Below are 10,073 nucleotides of genomic sequence, written 5' to 3' on the forward strand. Positions count from 1 at the left end.
ATTAAAAGCACACAATTTATTCCACAGGTCAGATAGGGCTGGCGGTCAGTTGGACATTAAGGGAGGACATGATTGGCTGTTACTCCCAGCTGCAGCAGTCTTTGATCCTCATGTGATTGAAGACCATTAGTGGTGCAGAGCTCTGTGGAGATCAAACGCTGGGCCAGGCTGAGGAGAAGTCCAGTCTCCTCAGGGTCATCTGTATCACAAACTCTTATCTGAAGACTTCAGGGATCAATACAGAGATTAGACAGACTGTGAATGTTGGAAAATTTTGTTTTTAGGAAGAGTATATGAACTTTCATGTGTTTATATTTCCATCTGCTAAAGTAAGATTGAGCTAGCAATACTGTAGACGTTCACATAACTTATAAAATCACACCGTAAGTCAAGTTGCTTCAGGTCTGTTAGGATTCCCAAGAAAATTTATATTTTATAAAATACTTCAATGAGGCAAACAGGTACTGTGGGCAGGAAGGACCTCCAGTAGCAGTCAGTCCTGCAACAAATCCTTAGCGGTCTCTGGCTGAAGAGTGTCACTGTATAAGAGTTTCATGCTAACACAGGGGTGGGCAATTCTCACCCCTGTGGCCTCGAGGGCTGGTCTCTTGCAACTTTTAGATGTGTTTGTTCTTCAGCACACCTGAGTCATATAATAAGGTCATTGACAGAACTCTGGAGAACTTGAGTGCATTTAGGAGGTGATTCAGCTATTTAATTTGATTCAGCTGTGATGACACCGGTCCTCAAGGACCAGGATTGCCCACCGCTGTACTAACAACTCAGTTGCAAAGCAGCAGAGATGATGTTTCGCATTAACATATCCTGTATGAGTTCATCAGTTATTAACAATCACTGCTAATCCACCTCATTTGCTTTTGCTGCTCCTCTTTTAATCTGTGTCTGCTGCATGGTTAGAAGGCTAGGCACTGAGATGTTGGAGTCTTCTTTCATTCTCTGCTTTTTAGTTCTGCTAGAGTCCATGAAGTCTCCTTTTTAACTCCTCTTGGATTTGGAGTCATAGTTCAGATAATATCTGAGCTTTTGAGATGCATATTAGCTGCTCCCAGTTGTCACCAAGGATACAGATCATAGCAACTGTCTAAAAGTAAAAAAAAAAAATAATAGTAAATACCTTTACAGCTACAATGCTGCAAGGCTGAAAATGTAGACACTAATTAAAAAACAGCAGAATAGAGGAAGATTATTGCTTTATTCCTAGAAAATTTTGCATATAAGGTAGAATTAATTTATTTATTTCAGGTTGGTATCTATTGATCTCTTTTTTATCTTCTTTGATGGATGTTGGGGTGTAACAATAACTTGAGTCCCCACACCTCTGCTGTCCTAACATAACCTTCATCTCATACCTTTGAGGCGATGTCCCCTGCTTCTGCACAGCATCCATCGTCCAAGCAGGAAGGCTGACCTTTCACCGGTTCCTGACAGGTAACTCCCCAGACTCCAGTTGGCTTCCTCGGGCGAACATGAACCCGACCACCCTACACCTTTCTGTCCCACACCATGAAAACCGATTTAGACAGATGAATATTACGCAGTAGCTCAGGAAAGGAAACTGGCATTAAACTGAAACAAAAGGAGAATCACAAACAAGACCTGCTACATCAAGTATGGCTAGGTCTGTTATGCTACAACCCCAACGACCTCAGAGATTGGTAATGAGTCACAGAGCCATTTCCCTTGTAACTGAAGGGTTTCCCTCCTTGACCTGCTTAGGCCTACAACACGTTTATGGTGTCCAAAGTTCCCACATATTTCAAGCCTATGATGTATGGATGGATGATTTGATTGACTAGAACAACAGCTACATCTACGGACAAATGGCTTGATGGATGGACATGTGCTTTCATGGATGGATGAATGAACGGAAGGATGGATGGATACATGGATGGATGGATGGATGGACGGACGGACGGATGGATGGACGGGTAGATGGATGGATGGAGGGATGGATGGACGGGTAGATGGATGCCTCTATGGATTAATGAACAGTTGGATGGATGGATGATCTAACGGATGGATGAATGTTTCAATGGATTGATGGGTGAGTAAAATATTCACATAATTGGTTGTTTGACAGATCTGTCTTTGTGAGGCCAAAAGGTTATAATAAATAACAAAGCTGCTATAGTTTTTTGAAAGCAGCGATTCAAAAGCCAGGGCCAAATACAAACTTGATTTGAATTACTTGAATTCTAAATATGTCATAATTAACCAAATCAGTCAGAACATTTTCAAATGTTCAACAGGAAAAAAATCCGGCTGATTTAGGAACTTTAAAGTCACCGAGCTATTTTCAGAAAACTCATCATGTGCATCCATGCTCCTGTTGCCTTGAGGCATGCTGGGAGTCTGAATGTTTTTTGAGCCACAAGGTCAGCCAGACAGTTCCTGGTTTTAATACTGTGAACACGACAACAGGGTGTTGAGATTGTGAAATTATTCAGGACCAGACAAAACCGAGAGCTGGTAACTTTTCAAAGTGTGAAATAGAAGGCTTCTCTGTCAGCAGACTCCCCAAAGCCCACCGACGCAGACCCTCTTCACATTCTGACCATTCAGGTGGAGATTCCTGCTGGAGAAAACAGCGAAGGGCCTGTGAGAAGATGCAACAGAAATAACCTGGAGAGAGAAAGACTGCTGGGAAGGCAGGGGCTTTTCTGTCAGGGCTTTCACAGCCTGTACACATCCAAATTTACATTCCAGAAATGCTGGCCCTTCTTCAATAGAAATACGTATCTTTCACAAAGTTGCAGAAGACATCAATTTCCTTCTTCTCTATTTAATAATTCTTATGCATCTTATCAAAATCGTACAGCTTTAAACTTGTTCCTTAATGTTCTAAATGCTCTATTTTTTATTTTTTTTGTCAAGTATAGGTCACTCTTTAAATTATTGATTATCTCAAGCAGGACTCTTTCTGCTATACATCGTAGTCATTATTGTTTCACAGGGCTTGAGTTTCCATCGGAAGGATCATTAAAATCCTGAGCACTGCAGGTTGTCTTCTCAAACTGACGCTACAAAATTAACTCTGTGTCTTTTCCAAACTTAAACTCCAATTTAGTATAAAAAAACAGGCAGAAATTATTCTTTTAAATCTTAGTGAAGATTACCATTCCCCTTGTTTTCTTATCTCTGATGTGGGTACCAAATTTCTGACTTAGTCAATTATACAAAAGAGGAAGGGTACATTTAAGTATATGTGAATTAGTTTTAGTCTCTTAAAGCAGTAGACAACATAAAAGCGATTTTACTTGGTAAAAAATGGAATAATTGATTATGAAATGACACTATTTAAATAAATTGAATTGAAAAAATAGGAAGAGTGGCTACTTGGTCCATGTTGTATTTGTTTGGTCATGTGACAGTGATCGTGATCTAGCTCAGGATTGTGAGACATTTAAATGGAGAGAAGCAATGTGATCAGTGAGGCTGTTGTCTTGGTCTTTGGGTTAAGTATTACAAGACAGCAATATTAATACTGAACATTAATATCAGCACAAATCTTTATATCAGAAGATTCCTCCCTGAAATAACCAGAGACCATGATATTAAATTATAGTAAATGTGGACGGGGATATGTCAAATTTAAAGAAAATTACATTTTACCTGCCTTTGACAGGTTATGGTGAAGGTGTACACTGAAAAAAATAAGTCATTGGATGAACATAAAAAAATTATGGAAAGGATTTCCACCTGATTACTTTGCTTTATTTCAGCACCATGTACTTGTGTTACTCCTATTTAAAGCAAATGTGTTAGGTCAACCTAATTTATTAAGATTATTCCAATGTAAAGCAAATGTGTTGGCTCAACTTGTTACAATGGTGATTCAATGGGTGATTCTAAATCAAACATGTTGGCTCAACGTAATATATTGTGGTTATTCTTATATAAATAAAATGAGTTGGCAAAACATAATTTATTAAGGTTGTTCTAATTTAAACCAAATATGTTGGCTTAACCAGAATTATGGTAATGCAATGGATGATTGTAAATCAAATGAGTTGGCTCAACTCCATTCATTAAGGTTATTCAAATTCAAATGAAATGTGTTGGCTCAACATATGTTTTAAAGGTTCCTTTAACTCAGTTACTATAGTGTGACCCAGTGTAATGCAATACAGCCCGCCCAACTAATCTGCAATGTTTAGGACCAAATCATTGATGTAACTTCATTAAGATGAATGTAAATCTAGTTGAAACCACCTTATTTTACAGTGGTACCTTCACACTACCTGATTCAGTAGGTACAACTCACTAAAAGCAAGTTAGCTCAACAAATATGCTTCATGCTAAAAGACAGCTAGTTAATCGTGTGGAAATCCTTTCCATTATTTCATGATGTTAATTCAAAGACATATTTTCAAGCGTTAATCAAGCATTTTAAGATAGCACTAGGTGAAAGTGTAGGAAGAACACTCAACAATTAGAAAAGGTACAACACAATTGTATTTTCAGAATTGTTATACATCGTTTTTTTACACAGCACAAAACACAGCTGAGTTGGACATTGAAATAAAAAAACAACTACAAAAAGGTTACAGTTTCATTTCCCAGCCAATTCTTTACAACATAAAACATGTCAGTATAGTTGCTCAACTTAGAGAACTGTAACAATATAAATCTTTTCTACTGCAGACTTTAAACACTCATTTTCCATATGAAACTTAACTTAGCAGCGAGTTTCATATTGAGAACTTGTGCTTTCTTTGATAAGTTCTTTCCATCCAATTTCATTATTATTTTCTGTATTACTTCAAAGGTATGCTTGAGTTACTGAGCAAGTTGAGTGCTGAACGCACTAAACTTGAGGGTAGCTCAAGTTTAGTGCGTAGATTAGTCCCAGCAGCATCACTGTGATGGTCCGACCAGCAAACTCAAGGACAAAGGCATAAAAAAATAACTATTTAATTTTTCAAAGAGTTAAAGATTTTTTTACAACAAATTTCAAAAAGAAATATAAGAAAAATGGGCCCAAAAATAATCAACTAAAGCATACCAACTCAACAAACAAAACTAACTGACTCTTCTCAATGAACACACAGGGGAATTTATATACAAAGGCTAGCCTACACACACACACACACACAAGGAGGGGTGGGGAACAAACAAAAACAACCAATACATAAACATAAATAAATTCAAATCACAACATTTTACTTTAACACAACTATAAAACAAAACAACCTAACACCATAAATATTATAACAATAGAGTGAGAGGAAGATGTCAATAGGGCAAGAGGAGGAGTCTTCCACATCAAATTCCCTGTTTCCCGCAGCCTGATGGTTGGTTCCAATTACTGGTTTGAGACAATCAACTCCTCCCAGCCAGTCCTTCAACTCAACCAAAAACAAAATAATTAATATTCTAAATAAACCAAGCGTTTACTAAAATGTGTGCACCCAATCTAGTAAACAACTTAATACCAAAACCCACCAAAGAAAAAGTGATATAACCAATATAAATATTATCAATATAAAACATTAACTAAATACTAACACTAAAGAAAAGAACACTTAACATTGAGAAGATGGAGGAACCTCCACAATCACTATTGCAGAAGATACACTGCCCAAGCTGTTCATAACTTCCACCTCCTCCAGGACAATCCCAACATCCAGATGTGCATCGGCAGCCTCTGCACCCTCTGCTCAAATGACGATTCCGAGGACAGCCTCGGCTTTGGCCATTTCTGCACATTCATCAACGTCCTAAGGGAGTTAGGGAAGGGTATTGGGGGGGAGACAATTCACATGTAATTAAATAAATAAATTAGACTGACATTGATTGAGTCACTCATGGACCTTAGTTGGTGAAAGTATTTTAACAACTCTTAGGAGTTCTATTGTAAACACAAAGAGAATTTAACATACCATGTACTCCCTCACCAGCTTCTCTGGATCTTCATTTAGGTACACACAGACCTTTGAGGATGCACTCTCGTCTGACCTCAGCAGTGTCTTCCTAAATATGCAGATCAAAAAACAATGAGAACAATCTCAAAACTCCAGCAGTATAGGTTCACACACTTGAAAACATAGCTACATTCAAAGGAAGTCACAACAAAAGTGATCAGTGGCTTGCAGTCTATTTGAAAGATATTTAAAATTGTTAGTATCCCTTCATTATGCCATGACTAAAATTGAGTTTAACATCTCATTTAAACATCTAACTGAAGCTGTTAGATGTTTAAATAAAGACATGAATATATCACCAAAGAAATATGTGAAAAGTACAGAATGGTCAACACAGTCTATATCCTTCTACTGAAATGAATATGCAAAGCATTCCATGTCTTACAAGTACATGGACAGTCTATGTGTGGGCATGGATAACGTCGCATATGCCGGTGTTTAAGTGTAAAATGTTTTAACAGGTCATATCTACGAGACAGAGAGAGACTACACTTCTTACATTTCCACATCCCCACGCAAATAAAGACAAATAAAACAGACTGGCCAAATAAATGTTTAGCTGAACCCTAGCTTTATAAGCTCTCTAAACACTACATTCAGTCACTTTAGATCTGGCAAAACTTACTATTAGCCACTGAAATCTATAACTTGATAGCCGATGAGCCCCTTGACCAGTACTTACGCAGGTGGATTACAGACAAGTGATGTTCTGAAAGAGATCAGATATATTTTCAGCCATTAAAATATGCAATTCATACTGAACTGAGTTGTATCTTTTAGTACAAGACCCTTGAATGCCTCATGAATATAACCACTGGACACTTGTATGCAAGCACATATGTGCAGAACAGTGGTGAATTGAACATGGTAGAAAGCAATAGTAACATAGGTCAAAATGAGCACATACAATCAACACAAAAAACATCAACATTTCAAAATTAAACCAATTAACTTCAATATTGTTTCTGAGCTACAATTATTTGGGGACAACAAAGAAGAGTCCAAAAAACCCCAACATCTTTACAGCAGAGGAATATGTATTTTAAAGAAAATAAATAGAAAGCTCAAGTCTGTAATAATGGATAATCCATTGAGAGTTTTAGCCTGACAAAATATACTAGAAATCCATAACTAACAGGTATTTTAGGAACATTTAACAAAGCTCAGAAAGCAATGCTTTCTGCAGGTTTCAACGACTGAAATGTAGGACTTTTTATTACCATAATTAATTAAGAATCTCGATGATGATAGAAAGGTACCAAAGTGTGTGTGTGTATCTACATTTACCTCCATAGTAACATTACTGAAATAGAATTAAAATAGTTAGAAATAGACTGATGTTAGATCCGTGTGTTAAAAATCCACTAAACCTCCAGGGAGCTCAGGAGGAGCAAAACTGTGACATTTCCGGGGTCCATTTGTGTCTCTGGCAGCAGCTTTGTACACTACATATGGCTCTGCAGACTTTTTTCGCACAGAATGTACCTAACATGGTGCAGCGATAAATGTAAACTTACCAATGATATCACATATAGCTATCTGCCTTAACCTAACCGACTTAATCTACAGAACATGAAATAATGTGACACAAGTATGGAACAAGTAGAAAATGGTGCAAATGGTAGAGAAATTTTAAGTTACATATTTTATATGGATTTAGATGAAAATAGTTTGACTCTTACCTTCTTCAAATTAAGTAGATGCACGCCAGGAATCTCCCCTCTGCCCTTGAAAAAACCCAACAAGGTGCGAGCCAGTTATCTCGCGTGATTTTCCGTAATCTCTTGATGTCGCTGGATCCTCTTCAGCGAGAGATGAGTCTGACACAATAGCGCTTTGGAACGGACGTCACTGTGTTTTTTTTTAATTAGATTAACTTTGACAAATATTGATATTGAATAAAATAAAAAAAAAACATATATATATATATATATATATATATATATATATATATATATATATATTATATATATTATATATTATATATATATATATATATATAATATATAAAATTCCTTCTCACCCACCGCGGGTGGTTCTTATCCTCTGAGCTCGGGTCCTCTACCAGGCCTGGGAGCTTGAGGGTTCTGCGCAGTATCTTGGCTGTGCCAAGGACTGCACATTTCTGGACTGAGATATCTGATGTTGTTCCTGGAATCTGTTGTAGCCACTGCTCAGTTTGGGGGTTACTGCCCCGAGGGCCCCGATGACCACAGGCACCACTGTGGTCTTCACCTTCCAGGCCCTCTCCAGTTCTTCCCTGAGGCCCTGGTATTTCTCTAGTTTCTCGTGCTCCTTTTTCCTGATGTTGCAATCACTTGGTATTGCTACATCTACCACAACGGCTTTCCTCTGATGTTTATCCACTACGACAATGTCTGGTTGGTTCGCCATTACCATTTTGTCTGTCTGGATCTGGAAGTCCCCAGGATCTTAGCTCTGGCGTTCTCCACCACCTTTGGGGGTGTTTCCCACTTTGATCTTGGGGTTTCCAGTCCATATTCTGCACAGATGTTTCTGTACACTATGCCTGCCACTTGATTATGTCGCTCCATGTACGCTTTCCCTGCCAGTATCTTGCACCCTGCTGTGATGTGCTGGACTGTCTCAGGGGCCTCCTTGCACAACCTACACCTTGGGTCTTGTCTGGTGTGGTAGATCTGGGCCTCTATTGCTCTGGTGTTTAGGGCCTGTTCCTGGGCTGCCAGGATGAGGGCCTCTGTGCTGTCCTTGAGTCCAGCTTTTTCCAGCCATTGGTAGGATTTACTGATATCAGCCACTTGGGTTATTTGCTGGTGGTACATCCCATGTAGGGGTTTGTCCTCCCATGATGGTATCTCTGGCACCTCAACCTCCGTTCCCTGTTGTCTGAGACATTCACTGAGCACATTGTCTGTTGAGGCTTTGTCCCTGATGTATTTATGGATCTTAGTTGTTTCGTCCTGGACAGTGGTTCTCACACTCACTAGTCCTCTGCCTCCGTCCTTGCGGCTCGTGTACAGTCTCAGCGTGCTGGATTTGGGATGGAACCCTCCATGCATTGTTAGTAGCTTTCTGGTCTTAATATCTGTGGCTTTTATCTCCTTTGGCCAGCTAATTATTCCAGCAGGGTATCTGATTTCCCAGGCCTCTGGTAGACGCCTGGGAGCTTGAGGAATTAGATGTATTCAAGTTGAGATAACGTCATTCAATCACGTTAGTCCAGTTGAGAGAAAAAACCGATTGTCTCGCGTGTTCTCGCGTGATATCCCGTGATCTCACTCGTTGTCGTCAGCACAATATCAGTCTAACTATAATGAATCATGTTAGCTCAACATGATTCAATTTTATAAATGTGAAGTCGTGGAATATCTTGTTTATCCAACATGATTTTATCACGTTTTCGCTTCAAACCCAACATTATTGTGTGAAAGGTACATGATATTTTTTTGTTAATGTAATACGCCCCGACGTTCTTTTTTTTTTGGCGGAAGATCTAGCTGACGTAATTGAATCACGTTATCTCACCTTGAATACATTTATATTCCATTTGCGAGAAAAAAAACCGATTGTCTCGCGTATTCTCGCGTGATATCGCGTGATCTCACTGGTGGTCTTCAGCATAGGATCGGTCTGACTATAATGAATCATGTTCGCTCAACATGATTCATTTTATAAACGTTGAAGTTGTGGAATATCTTGTTTATGCAACATGATTGTATCATGTTTTTGGCTCAAACATGCAATTATTTAGTTAACAGTAATGATATTCTTTTGTATATGATAACCCTGAGGTTCCTTTTTACAGTGTATTTGTTACCCCTCATGCTTTAGACTCCTTCACCAGGGCAGACGGAGTTATAGCTGCTCTGCAGTAGGAACATGGAAGCTAATGTCCATTACCAAATAATTGCCATGTTTTCTCAGCTCCAAGACCAGACTTCTTTATTAGCTTGTTGCATCTTTGAGGCACTCAAAGCCTGACGTGCACCACTTTTTTTCCTTTACAAAGCCTATTTCTATGAATAGTGATGAGCATTGTTGCTATGTTTGCTCATGGCAGTCTCTCTTGGCAGACTTTTATTCTATCATGCTGAAGTGAAGTGCACACATGTGCGCTATTAGCAGGTTTAATGAATGCCCACTCCT

At 38.7% G+C, this 10,073-nt stretch overlaps 1 long non-coding RNA gene across 1 annotated transcript; it reads right to left on the reverse strand.

The window, feature by feature from the left end:
- Positions 1 to 5,583: 5,583 nt before the first annotated feature.
- LOC129370730 (uncharacterized) lies at positions 5,584 to 7,740 on the reverse strand. The gene is made up of 4 exons (XR_008607085.1): positions 7,628 to 7,740; positions 6,571 to 6,654; positions 5,904 to 5,994; positions 5,584 to 5,741 (listed from the first exon to the last, which is right to left on the reverse strand). It is a non-coding gene; the product is annotated as an uncharacterized LOC129370730 (long non-coding RNA).
- Positions 7,741 to 10,073: the final 2,333 nt, after the last annotated feature.

Source organism: Poeciliopsis prolifica, unplaced genomic scaffold (genome assembly GCF_027474105.1).
Source record: "Poeciliopsis prolifica strain line A6 unplaced genomic scaffold, Auburn_PproV2 SCAFFOLD024, whole genome shotgun sequence".
Taxonomy (NCBI): domain Eukaryota; kingdom Metazoa; phylum Chordata; class Actinopteri; order Cyprinodontiformes; family Poeciliidae; genus Poeciliopsis; species Poeciliopsis prolifica.